Genomic DNA, 13,607 nt, shown 5'->3' on the forward strand with positions numbered 1-13,607 from the left:
AATCCTTAAAGAAATGAAAGCAGTAATTAAGTACCCTTCCCCAAGAAAAAAGGCCCAGGGTCAGATGTTGGTTTAGTGTAGCAGTCTATCAGACTTTCAAAGAGGAGTTAACACTGATACTGCTCAAAATATTCCACAAAATAGAAACAGAAGGAACATTGCCAAATTCATTTTATAAAGCCATAGTTACCCTCATACTCAAACCACATAAAGACTCAACAAAGAAAGAGAATTACAAGCCAATTTCCCTTATGAACATGGTTGCAAAAATACTCAATGAAATACTTGCAAACATATTCCAAGAACACATTGAAAACATCATAAACCATGATCAAGTAAGCTTTGTCCAAAGATGCAGCTGTGGTTTATATATGAAAAAAATCAATAAATGTAATCCACCATACAAATAAACTGAAAGAAAACAAAACATGATCATCTCATTGGATGCACGAAAGTCCTTTGACAAATGTTAACACCCTTTGATGATAAAAGAGATTAGAGATGTAAGAGATATATCAAAACATGATAAAGAGAATTTGCACCAAGCCTATACCTAACATCAAATTAAATCAAGAGAAATTCAAAGCAATTTCACTCAAATCAGGAAAAAGAAAAAATTATCTACATTCTCCATATTGTTAAATATTGTACTTGAAACTTTATCTAGAGCAGTAACAAAGCTGAAGGAGATCCAGATTGGAAAGAAAGAAGTCAAAGTATTATTATTTGAAAATGATAAGGCATTATATATAAGTTACCCTAAAATGTCAGCCAGGGAAATCCTACAGTAGATAAGCACTTTCAGCAAAGGGACTGGGAACTAAATTAACTAAAAACATATCTATAGCCCTCTCTGGAAAAAAAGAAAGCATCTTCAACATATCTAATGTTGGTCATCCTGTATGTCTGCATAACAAAGAATGCAAGTAGATCCATTATTTACCACCCTGAACAAAAATCAAATCCAAGTGAATAAAAAAATATCAATATAAGGCAGATAAACTGAACTAATAGAAGTGATTATGGGAAATAGCTTTGAACACCTTGGCCCAAGAGATAGCTTTCTTAACAGAACTAGTATAGGAACTTAGCTAAACAACTAATAAATATATGGGACCTCTTGAAACAGAAAAGCTTCAATTGGGCCAAGCTGCAGCACAGAAGGGTAAAGATTTTTTTTATAAATGCCATATCCAATAGACAACTAATACCCAAAATATATGAAAACTCAAGACACTAGATATCAAAGAAAACCAACAGTCTAGTTAAAGTAACTTGGCACAGATTAAAACAGAGAATTCACAATAAAGGAATCTCATGGCTTAGAAAGTTTTAAAGGAATATTCAACAACCTTATACTCTGAGAAATGCAAATCAAAACCACTTTGAGATTCCATCTTACACATGTTAGAATGGCTAAAAGCAATAATACAAATGAAAGATCATGTTGACTAGGGTGGGGATCAGAGAGAACACTCCTCCATTGTTGGTGGAAATGCAAACTTGTATAGCTACTTTGGAAATCAATGTCAGTTGCTCAGAAAATTGGGAAATGGTCTGCCTCAAAACCAAGCTATACCACTGTTGGATATATTTCCAAAGGACACTTCATCCCATCTCAAGGACACTAGTTCAACCATGTTCATTGTAGCCTTATTCATAACAGCGAGAAACTCAAAGGAAACCAAATGTCCCTCAATAGAAGAATAGATAAGGAAAATATGGTACATTTGCACAATGGAGTACTACTCAGCTTTTTAAAAAAATGGCATCAGGAAATTGGCAGGCAAATGGATCGAACTGGAAATAAAGCATCCTGAGTGAGGTAACTCAGATCCAGAAAGAAAAATATGGTATGTATTCATTTGTAAGTGGTAATAAGCCATCAAGTATATGATAACCATCAACAATCCATAGATACACAGGGGTTACAGATCCATAGATCACAGAGGATTGGCCTATTATAGGACCCATGAATCTCCCTGGAAAAAGGAAATAGAATAGTTTTTACAAGTGGACTGGGGGCAGTGATTATGGGACCAGGAGTGATCAGGTCAGGGGTGATGGGATGCAGAGAGAATGTGAAAAGAGAGGGCTGGAACTGGGGAAGGGTATTAGAGGATGATATGGAACCTTAATTGCAGCAGAAACTTCCAAGAAAGTATGATGGTGATCCTATAGAGCACTACTAGCAATAGTGGATACATAGTCTCTGGTGCCCATCTCTTGTAGCCAGACAAGGGTTCTAGTGGCAGGGCTGGGTTGCATTTGATTGAGTTTTTGGCCAATGGGCTCCCTTTTAAATCACCAAACAACCCAGGCTGATGTTAAAAGAAAAGAGGTGCTCTGCAAACTGACAGTGAGGCAATTTGCAGAGAACTTTATCAACAAATCATTGAACATGGAAAAGTCAAGCTGGTGCCTACCTGGAGCCTTCACCCCTACATTCTAGTCTCTTTTTTTGTGGGAAGATACTCTGTAAGCCACCAAAAGCACTGAAAGCCACAAAACCTTTGACCTAAATTCTGTCCTGCCTGAAAAATATGCTAGGGCAAGAACTTGTGGGATTCAACCAATGTCTGATTTGACTTAAGGCCCACTCCATGAGATGGGACCCAAGCCAGACATTGCTTGGGTGACCAAGGACCAGAGACTACATAGCCCAGAGACCATGGGTTAATCCAAACATTATTGGTCAGGAATATAATCAATAAAATATAAAATTATCATAGATCAGTGTCTTATCTAGTCATCATTAGAAAAGCTTCCTTCAGCAGCAGATGAGAAGAAATGTAAAGATTCATGGCCAGGCATTGTAAGAAGAGAGTTTTGTAGCAGGAATCTTAAAAGTTCTTATTAATAAAATCAAACCTGAGGCGAGTTATTGGGGTCCATGCTGGTAGATCAGAGAGACAGAACAAGCCACAGCTATCTCAACTCGCCGGATCCTCATCTGGTCTTGTCTCCTCAGACTGGAGGCCTCTGAGTCCTCATCCCAATGGCTCTCAGCTAAATTACTGCTCAAAAGCCTGAATGCTTAACCAGCCAAAACCTTCTAGTTTCTGGTCCTCACGCCTTATATATCTTTTTGCTTTCTACCACCACTCCCTGGGATTAAAGGCTGGCTTTCTGGGATTAAAGGTGTGTGTCACCATGCTTGGCTATTTCCAATGTGGCCTTGAACTCACAGAGATCCAGAAGGATTTCTATCTCTGGAATGCTAGGATTAAAGGCGTGAGTGCCACCATTTTCTAGCCTTTGTATTTAGTGGCTGTCTGTTCTCTGAACCCAGATAAATTTATTAGAGTACACAATATTTTGGGGAACACAATACCACCACAGAGTTTCTAAACAGAAGGCCTCCATTCAGTTCCTCCCATTAGTTTTCAGAGAATTCTGTAGAAGTGGATGTAGATAGATTACAAAATTCAGAGGAGATGGAGGACACTAGGAAAACAAGGCCATCAGAAACAACTATCACAGTAATCATTGGGCCCACATGTGTCTACACTGGATTCTCTGCATGCATATGTGTGTGTGTGTGTGTGTGTGTGTGTGTGTGTGTGTGTGTGTGTGTGTGAAATATCTATTAGCTTTGTATTGTTATGGGCCTGATGACTATGAGAATTAGTGAGCCTCTCTTTTGTCTGCTCTTAGGATTATCCTTTTGGGCTGCTGTATCCAACTTCAATATGATAGTTTTTGCTTTACTTTACTATATCCTTAGTTAAGTTTGGTTGTTATCTCTTAAAAGCCTTTCTTTTCTAAGGAGAGACAGAAATGGAATGGTTCTGTTGGGGAGGGGTGGTAAGAAGGAACTCAGAGGAGTAGAGGGAGGAGAAACTATCTAGTATATGAGAAAAGGATCTATTTTCAATAAAAGAAGAAAAATGTCTATACTCTGAGAAAAACAAGTCTCACAGAGTAAGCACATGCCTATAACAACAAATCAGTTCTTCAAATGTAGCCACAATCCAAGGTTCATATTGCTTCTATTATTTCAAGATTTTTAGTGATTTATATATTTCTAAATATAATTGTATTTTTTAAAATTTTATTTGTATATACTAATAAAATTAAACAATTTGTTTTGTCACATTAAAAAAAAGAAAATGTCTCAGAAGAGTGTCAATTTATTGGAACCTGTTTCCTAAGCCGCTATTCACATCCTAATCTCTTTCTAGTTAAACCATATAATTGTTGAACACCTAGTACTTTGGTAATCCACTTAGGTGTTTACTGGGATATTTACCACTTCTTTCTTTCAGTTTCCTTCAGTATTTCCTTTTTTTTCTTTGTCAGATGGTATGCTAGTTAGTATTTTGTCAACTTGACACAAGCTACTTGTTATTTGAGAAAAGGAACTTCAATTGAGAAAATGCCAACAACTTATAGAAGGTTCCCTGGGAAGGTGAGCCTGAGTTGTATAACAAAGCAGTTTGTACAGGAATAAGTTTGCCAGTCAGCAGCACCCCTCCATGGCTTCTACTTTATTCCTGCCTCTAGAGTCATGCCCTGACTTGACTCAGTGATGAAACATGACTAGAGTGTTAGGATCTGAAATATATCACTTCTTATTTATGTTGCTTCTGGTCCTGAGCTGTTATCACAACTATAGAAAACTTAAGACAGATGTATTTGAATAAAAGATCTAGAGTGATTTTGTTTCATCAAACACTTCAGTGATGTGCTCCATTTTAATAGACTATGCCTAGGTCAGCATGCAGTTAAACAAAGAAAGCTTTATTGAAGTTTTCAGTGCTAGCAATTTTGATTTTTTTATGAATGTATGAGAAGTGTGCCTTATAATCAACATGCATTCTAAATATATGTATTCTATGCTACCTTCCCAGTGTACGAACGTGAGTCTGAGAGAGGTATGGGACCAACCTGAGACTTGATACAAACTGATGTCACACTAGGCATTTACTGAACAGCACTTAATGGTAAACTAGTGACTTGCAAACCAGCATCACATAGAGAATGTCAATGTCAGTCACTAGATATATAGTAACTTGGTCACATAAAGCATTCATAAAGCAGTGTGTAAATGGTTGTTAGTTTGGCTTGATGAAATGAATCTTCAGAAATGATCTGATTCACACCCCTGTGAGACCAGATGGCCCTGTTAGCTCCTTCATTGGACATGTTTTAAATAACTTGTGTCTCTTGTGGTTCTTAGACTTCAATAGGGAAGGTCTTGCAATGACTTAGAAATCACATGGTATGGTTCCTGTTGCCTTGATATAATGTGTTTGATCTTTTTCAGTGTTTTTGTAAACCACCTTATATTCCTTTGTACCCAAATTACATGTGCCTCTTTCTGCTGGGTTTTCAATTTTAGCTTAGCATTTTTCTCCCAATTCTTTCTATACACCTGGCTAAAAGCAATGAGTTATAATTATGACACAGTTTAAAAGCTGGAGTGCATATCCAATATATGATAATGAAGCAAACTATTTTAAATTCAATATTACACCATTTTGGGATACTAACAATGCAATGTTATTGGACAAAAATGTAGTATGTTTTGCCTGTAGTTTGATTCCAAATATAGTTCTTGCACATATTTAATCTGATGAGACCAGGCATTACATGTTCTTCTTAGCAATCTGAGGCTTTGAACTCCTATGAGAACTACACATTAAATTTAAAGCATTCTTTTGTTTTGGAATATTATTTTAAGATGTATTATATTTATTTATGCTGTGAAATATGTGTTTAATGATGTAGAGATGTATTTCATTACTTTATATTGCATTTGTTTAACACCTGATTGGTCCAATAAAGATCTGAACAGCAAATAGCTAGGCAAGTGAGAGGAAGAAGCAGGGCTGGCATGCAGAGAATAAATAGAAAAGAGACAAAGAATAGCAAGAAAAGGAGGAGAGGAGGATAGCATGGGCCAGTCACCCAGCCACACAACCAGACACAGAGTAAGAAGGAAAGACAAGATATACAGAAATAGAGAAATGTAAAAGCCCAAAGGCAAAAGACAGATGTGATAATTTAAGAAAAGTTAGTTAGAAACAAGCCAAACTAAGGCCAGGCATTCTTAAGTAAGAATAAGTCTGTGTATTTATTTAGAAGCTGAATGGAAGGCCCCAAAGAGCAAAGAGTGAAAAAAGTAACCACCTACATTATTTAGTCATCATCTCCAAATGTTAAATTATTTTTTCTCAGTGATGGTTTATATTTTGAAAGGGATAGGATCTAGAATCACACATAAGACAAACATAAAGGCACATATATGAATAATAACATGAGATTACAGAACTGTTAGGAATTTGTGGTGAATTTTCTTGATTAGACTAATTGAGGGAGAGGTAAGAAATTCATTAAATGATGATAATTTATATGTTACATAAAATACCTGATAATGATTAAGGTTTAATTACTTGTTGGCTTATTTTGTTATGAAGTATATTATAATGACACTCAATGCAAAGATATTCCTGTGGTTGTTTGAAGAGAAATAGCCTCCACAGGAGTGGCACTATTAGGAGGTGTGGTCTTGAAGAGTAGGTGTGGTCATTTTAGAGGAAGTGTTTCACTGTGGGGGCAAGGCTTTGAGATCTCTCTCTTTTTTTTTTTTTTTTTTGGTTTTTCAAGACAGGGTTTCTCTGTGTAGCTTTGCGCCTTTCCTGGAACTCACTTGGTAGCCCAGGCTGGCCTCGAACTCACAGAGATCCACATGGCTCTGCCTCCCGAGTGCTGGGATTAAAGGCGTGTGCCACCACCACCTGGCTTGAGATATCTTTTGCTCAAGCCTCACTCAGTGTGACACTGAAACCATTTCCTGTTGCCTGCAAGATGTAGGACTCTCAGCTACTTCTCCAGAACCCCATCTACCAGCATGCCAGCATGTCCTACCATGATGATAATTGGCTGAACTTCTGAACTCTAAGTGAGCCACCCCAATTAAATGTTTTATTTTATAAGAGTTGCCATGGTCATTATGTCTCTTCATAGCAATAGAAACTCTAAGGCAATTTCCTATCATTATCTAAACCTTTATCCTGAAATATTACAATTATAACCATACGATTACACATTATCATCTTCTGTAATTTTATATTCAAGCTTCTTTTCCCAAAACAATAATGTATAAAAGTGAGTTCATAGTATATATATTAAAAGTTAAAAAAAAAAACAATTTAATAATGTAGTAGTTCTTCAAACACCTAGTTAACTTGCATTTGTAACATCTGATTAGGGAGACATTATACTCTAAATATATAATTTATCACTTAAATATACACACAGAAATGTGTTATTCAATATTCTTACTGCATGGCAAGGAAAAAGGCAGAATGCATTATATTATAGTGGGCAATATCCAATAAGTGAATCATTTCAACCTATTATTCACATAGAAAGAATACATGCATCCCAGTAAGGTCAATTCATACTAGCATCCTGGGTTTTTATCAAGAAGTTTCAACTCCCTTTTCACAATCTTTGTTCTCTTTATATGGCTAGGTCATACCTATTCATGGCTGCCAAAAATCCCCTTTTCCTCAGTAGAAATTGTATGTTTCTAAATCCTTTATTACATTTTCAAGGTGGAAAAATGAATTAGACGAAATTAAATTATCAATACATCATTATTTATGTACCATTTATCAGTGTTCCTAATGGAATTAGTTCTAGTTTGAAATAGTATAAAAATATAATATTTTCTTTTTCTAATGATAAAATATAAGTATAATTGGAATAGTTGAATATTGAGGATGGATATATACTTTTTAAATCAGATATCACATATTTCTCAAAAGAATTCAGAAAATTTCCTGATAATGAATTCAAAATTTAAAATATTTACTCACTTCTTGTTTAACTTCTTGAATATATCAAAAGTATGATTTAAAAAATGTGGTTGATTCTGGGAAGTGATTAGAAAATTTCATAAGTAAACATAAAGTAAGAAAATTGACTCCCTAAGGAAATAATGATCTTTGATAGCTAGTTTCACAGTCATTTCAAGTGGAAAGTTCTAATCTAGCAGATTTTTCACTGAGGCCAAAACTTCCCAGTTTGACAGATGGTTATTATAATTTATTAACAATGACAATTACAGCAGTCTTCCTCAAATCTTTTTATGACCACTTCTTCAAATCTCTCCTAATAAAAGGTACACATTTAGTAATGGATGGTGACCTCTTGCATAGAAATAAATATTATTAATGAAATGTTAGCTGTTTTTAATCTTCTCTTTCTTTTCTTGCTGGCTCAAGTTGGCCTAGAAATTTGAAACCAAACAATATAATTTATGGTTCCTAAGTAAGTGAAGTAATATTACCTGAATTATCTCCTAGTCATAATTACCTTTCTTGAAACATTACTTCACAATCTTATACCTGATTTGAAATACCAATGGTTACACATAATATACCATTATGTACAACATATATACAAATTTGAATAAAAGATATAAATAGGGACAGAAATAATCAAATATAATTGCTTTATTATTGAATAAAAAGAAAGATGAATAAAGAAATACAAGTCAGTTATCAAAGCTTAAAATGTATGTCAGATTCATGTCATTTCTAGATGCAGTTAATAATGTGAGAAGTTTGACTTTTATATAAGACAATAATTATATACATTTCTTTTGCTAATACCAGTTTAGATTTGGGTTATCTTGGATCTGTGAAAAACTACTACAGAATGTTGAATTTTTTTTGTCTTCCACATGATAGGAAACTAGACATCTCTAATTTATCTAATATAATCAAAACATAGATGCTCTGAGATAACATTATATGGACAAACAACAGTGAAACCAAGATGCCAAGTTAATTATTACAAGGAATAAGATGACAGAAATAAACACTGATAATAAATGTTGAGGATGAGGAAAGCAAAACAGGAAGGGAAAGGAAAATACAGGGGAAATAAAGAGAGGGAAGGAAGAAAATATGAAAGATAATGAAAAAAGAGTGAATAGAAAAATTACAGTCAAGGAGAGAGTAAATGTTGATTCTAAGAGGGCATTCAAAAAATTGAAATACAGATTATAAATTTAGTTCTTTCAAAATTAAAATAAAATAATCTAATGTGATTTAATGATGAGCATTATATGGTAGAAGAAAGAAAGAAAAATGTTTTAAAATAAATGCACACTGCTTCCTGATTGCCAATACAGATAACCAGTCAGCCTCCTTTTCCAGTTACCATGCCTTCCCTGCCAAGACAGACAGTACTCTACAGAAAATGTAATTGAAAATATACTCCTTCCACCTTAAAATGGATTTGATAAGGTATTTTTTCCACAGCACAAAGACAAGTAACTAATACAATAATTGGTTCTTATAAGTAGGGCTGTTGCTATTGTAAAACTGATCATTCAATTCTTTGCTTTCTGGAAAATGTTTGAATTAGAAATATGGAAGAGTCTGAACCTTTGTTATAGAAAAAGCCTTAAATGATGTAAAGAGAGTTTAATGGCTGGTCCTGATATGAGTTTGGAATATCAGAAGACAGAAGATGCAGAATAAGTGTCCATCATGAGGTTTCCCGGGGGAACAATGTATCTACTAGGAAGTGGACTCTAGAGTTCATTAAAGTTAAGTTTTATCAAGGAATCTGGTTACCTTCTCCTCATGTCTACAACCATGAGTGAGTTTTTAAATACTTTTAAGGTAATGAACATTTTTTTTTTTATAGAAGCAATTCCAAAACAGGCTATTATTCCATCTATAGTATGGCTACCAACCAATGCTCTTATTCAGGTCTCTATTGAGGTTGAATAAACTTCCAGAAAAAAATGTGGTTTCATGAAGAAAGTTGTATGAGCAAGTTTAATATTGTGGACAAGGATAATCAGGTGAGAAATCCATTTTCATTGTTATTAAATGGAACATTCTCTTGACTGAGACATGAAATCTTCCTGAAGACAATACCTAACCCATTAAAGGCTTCAGTTTGCAACACTGGAAATTTATGTGAAAGGAGAAATGCCAAAGTGAGAATTCCACAGGGAGAAAAAAAAATAGGCCAAATACAGAGATTTTACAGATTCAGCTGCCAAGAGCTAGAGAAACCACCACTGATAAGACTGATAAGAATGTGGTACATGGCCGGGCAGTGGTGGCACATGCCTTTAATCCCAGCACTAGAGAGGCAGAGCCAGGTGGATCTCTGTGAATTTGAGGCCAGCCTGGTCTACAGAGCGAGGTCCAGGACAGGCACCAAAACTACACAGAGAAACCTTGTTTTAAAAAAAAAAAATGTGGTGCTTAGTTCCAGGCACCATTTCAATCAGAAGCAGAGTTTACCAGTGTAATCCAATTGATATTAGTTTTGTAGACATGGCACTTCCAAGAATGAGGGATGATGCAGTCTTACACCATGAACCCAGAAATCAAGAAATGAGTAGCAGTGTCAGAGTAAGAATCTCTGAAAGAAATCCCATAGAGGGAACTGCAAAAAGCTGTGAAAATGAAACATACATGACAACAAACGTGTCGGTATGTAGGAAATGTCAGGACCAAGGAACATCTAGAGAGGAAAACTTGAAGCATAGACTGGAGTAGCCCAAGAAAATGCTTGTATATACAGCACTCAATAAAGATGGAGGTACAGTGTACCTAAACCCGTTGGAATCAACGTATTTCCAACATGAATCATATATGGAAGATAGTGAGTTATGCGAGTTTTTGTTTGTATGTTTGTTTGTTTGTTTTTGTTTTTGTTGTTGTTTTTGCCCTGTTGGGTTATGACCTTGCTTTAGCCTGGATTTTCCTTGCTATGTCCTCATTTGTTCCTTTCCTAAGGACATTTACATTTTACTATTGTATATTAGAGGTACAACTAGGTTCTAATGATCATGTCTTCGGGTCAGGATTCTTGATCCAGACACAATGGCCCCCAGAGGATGGAGCCTGAAAGCGTCATCGGGTATAACTGGAATGAGATTGTGAATATCTTGATGGCATGAATCTCTCAGAATCCCTTCTCCGTGGTATTTATGCCTATGGTTTTTAGATGCCCTCCACCACCCAGCAGCAAGGCATTCTTCCTTGTATCAAGGGTTATGATGTGATTGTTCAAGCCCAGTCTGGGATGGGAAAACAACTCCATTTGTCATATCAGTCCTGCAGCAGACTGAGTTAGATCTAAAGGCCACTCAGGGTTTGGTTCTGGCACTCATTCGTGAGTTGACTCAGTAGATAAAAAAAAAAAAAAAAGTATGGAATTAGGAGACTACATAGGTGCCTCTTACCATGCCTATATTGGGGCCACCAATGTCAGTGCTGAAGTGCAGAAGCTGCAGATAGAAGTTTCCCCCTATCATTGTGGGAACCCCTGTCTGGATGTTTGATATGCTTAACCAGACATGCCTTTCCCCCAAATACTTCAAGATTTTTGTACTAGATAGAGCAGATGAAATGTTAAGCCGTGGGTTCAAGGACCAGATCTATGATACATTCCTAAAGCTCAACAGTAACACACAGGTAGTTGTGTTGTCTGCTACAATGCCCTCTCATGTCCTTGAGGTGACCAAGAAGTTCAGGAAAGACACTGTTTGGATTTTTGTCAAGAAGGCAGACTTGGCCCTGGAGGGTTATCAGCCAATTCTACATCAATGTGGAACGAAAGGAGTAGAAGCTTGACACATTGTATGACTTGTATGAAACCCTGACTATCACCCAGACTATAATCTTTAGCAATACCAGAAGGAAGGTAGATTGGCTCACTGAGAAGATGCATGCCTGGGATCTCACTGTTTCTTCCAGGCATGTATATATGGACCAGAAAGAATGAGATGTGATCATGATGAAGTTCTGGTCTGATTCTAGCAGAATATTAATTACACTGACCTGTTGGCCAGAGGCATTGATGTGCAGCAGGTTTCTCTAGTCATCTATTATGCCCTTCCTACCAACAGGGAAAAATACCACAGAATTGGTCATGGTGGTCACTTTGGCCATAAAGGTGTGGCTATTAACATGGTGACAGATGAAGACAAAAGGACTCTTCAAGACTTTGAGACATTCTACAACACCTCGTTGGATTTTTGTTGGTCAACATTGCTGACCTCATTTGAAATTCTATCCTACTACCTGACCCTAACCAGGGCTCAGTCTAGGGGGCTTAGGAACAGCTAGAAGGGGGAGAAAGGGAGTCAAGGGATAAATATCTTGGTTTTTTTTTAAATTCTCTCTTTCCTTGAATAAATGTCACTTTTTGATGCGAAAAAGACAGAACTGTGAACATTTTAGACACACTATTCTTTGGGGTAGGTTCTGCACCAGGTGCCATCTCCCCACACCAAAATACAAACAAAAACAAACAAACAAACAAAAAACCAAAACCATTAATCCATTTTCCTAAACTAGTCACCTGATTCTAAATGCTTTCCTATCCCAGGCAAGTCTCCAAAAGTGAGTCAAGGGTTTAAAACATTTATGGCCTCATTAGCTGGACTAAATCTATAGGCAGAGTCTCTGCATGAAATTGTCCAGGGAATTGTCCCCAGGTGAGGAGAGCAGGGGAGAGAAAATGGTAGCTATTTTTATACTGCTTTGTATAGTATTTATTGCTTCAGAAAACAAACATGAAATTCTGCATAAAATTACTTGGAAACTGCCAAAAAATGTAAGAAATATGTAGTTTGCTTTGATTTTACACTTTTCCCACATGGCACATAGTTTTTAAGTTGTATCAATGATACATTGTATTAGAGAAGACTGGATTTAGGAGTTTAGAAGAGTCTTGAGACTATTAAAGACTGTGGAGACTTTTGATGTTGGACTGAGTGCATATATATTCCACTATGAGAGACCATGTGCCCATGGATATCAGGGGCAAAATATTGTGGTTTGACAGTAAAATGTCTTCATAGTTTCATATGTTTAAATATTTGATTCCCAAAATCACAACATTTGGATAGATTGTGGAATATTTAGTATATTGAACTGGAACACTGAAGTAGAGTTTTGAGGAATCCTAGATTCCACTTTCTGTTCATTTTGCCCTTTCTACTGAAGTAGCCATGAGCCAGCCCAACTCCTGCTTCTGGGAAGAAGAAGTACTACAAAGTGTTAAATGCTGAGCTTTGTGCAGGATGGGAGGTGAGGGCTGCTGAAGAAGGCAGGGTGTTAAGTTACTCCAAGAAGTAGAAGAAGACAGGAAACATTTCCCCATTGTTTGCTCCCTTCTTACTCATATTTAGTAAAGCAGTAAATATCATAATCACTCATTATTGATAATGTTTTTAAGAAAGCAAAATCATGAACAAACAAATCTGATAGCAATTTTAGACAAAAGAAATAGTCAGTATAATAGATCAATACGTCTTCAACTTCTGTAGCAAATAAAACATTACAGAAAATGCAAGTGTTGATCTATATGGTCCCCCTTTTATGTAATAAGGGTTTAATAAAGACTCTGAAAATAACAAATGTAGTTTATATGAATGATGTGCTTCCATTGCCCTTACCACGTGAAAGCAAATGTATAAAAATAGACGCTCAAAAAGCCAATTGAGTGAAAATATTTAAAAATTACACATGAAAAACAGATTCAAAATGAGCAAGTCATGAAGAACGAGGAAAGAAATAGAGAAAAGGAAATGAAGATAATGTGGAATACTGGCA

General features: G+C 36.0%; 1 pseudogene; it reads left to right on the top strand.

Annotated features, from left to right (window-relative positions):
* Positions 1–10,834: 10,834 nt before the first annotated feature.
* Positions 10,835–12,055, top strand: LOC114692428 (annotated as a pseudogene).
* The last annotated feature ends 1,552 nt before the right edge of the window (positions 12,056–13,607 follow it).

The sequence above is a fragment of the Peromyscus leucopus genome, chromosome 10, assembly GCF_004664715.2.
Source record: "Peromyscus leucopus breed LL Stock chromosome 10, UCI_PerLeu_2.1, whole genome shotgun sequence".
NCBI lineage: Eukaryota > Metazoa > Chordata > Mammalia > Rodentia > Cricetidae > Peromyscus > Peromyscus leucopus.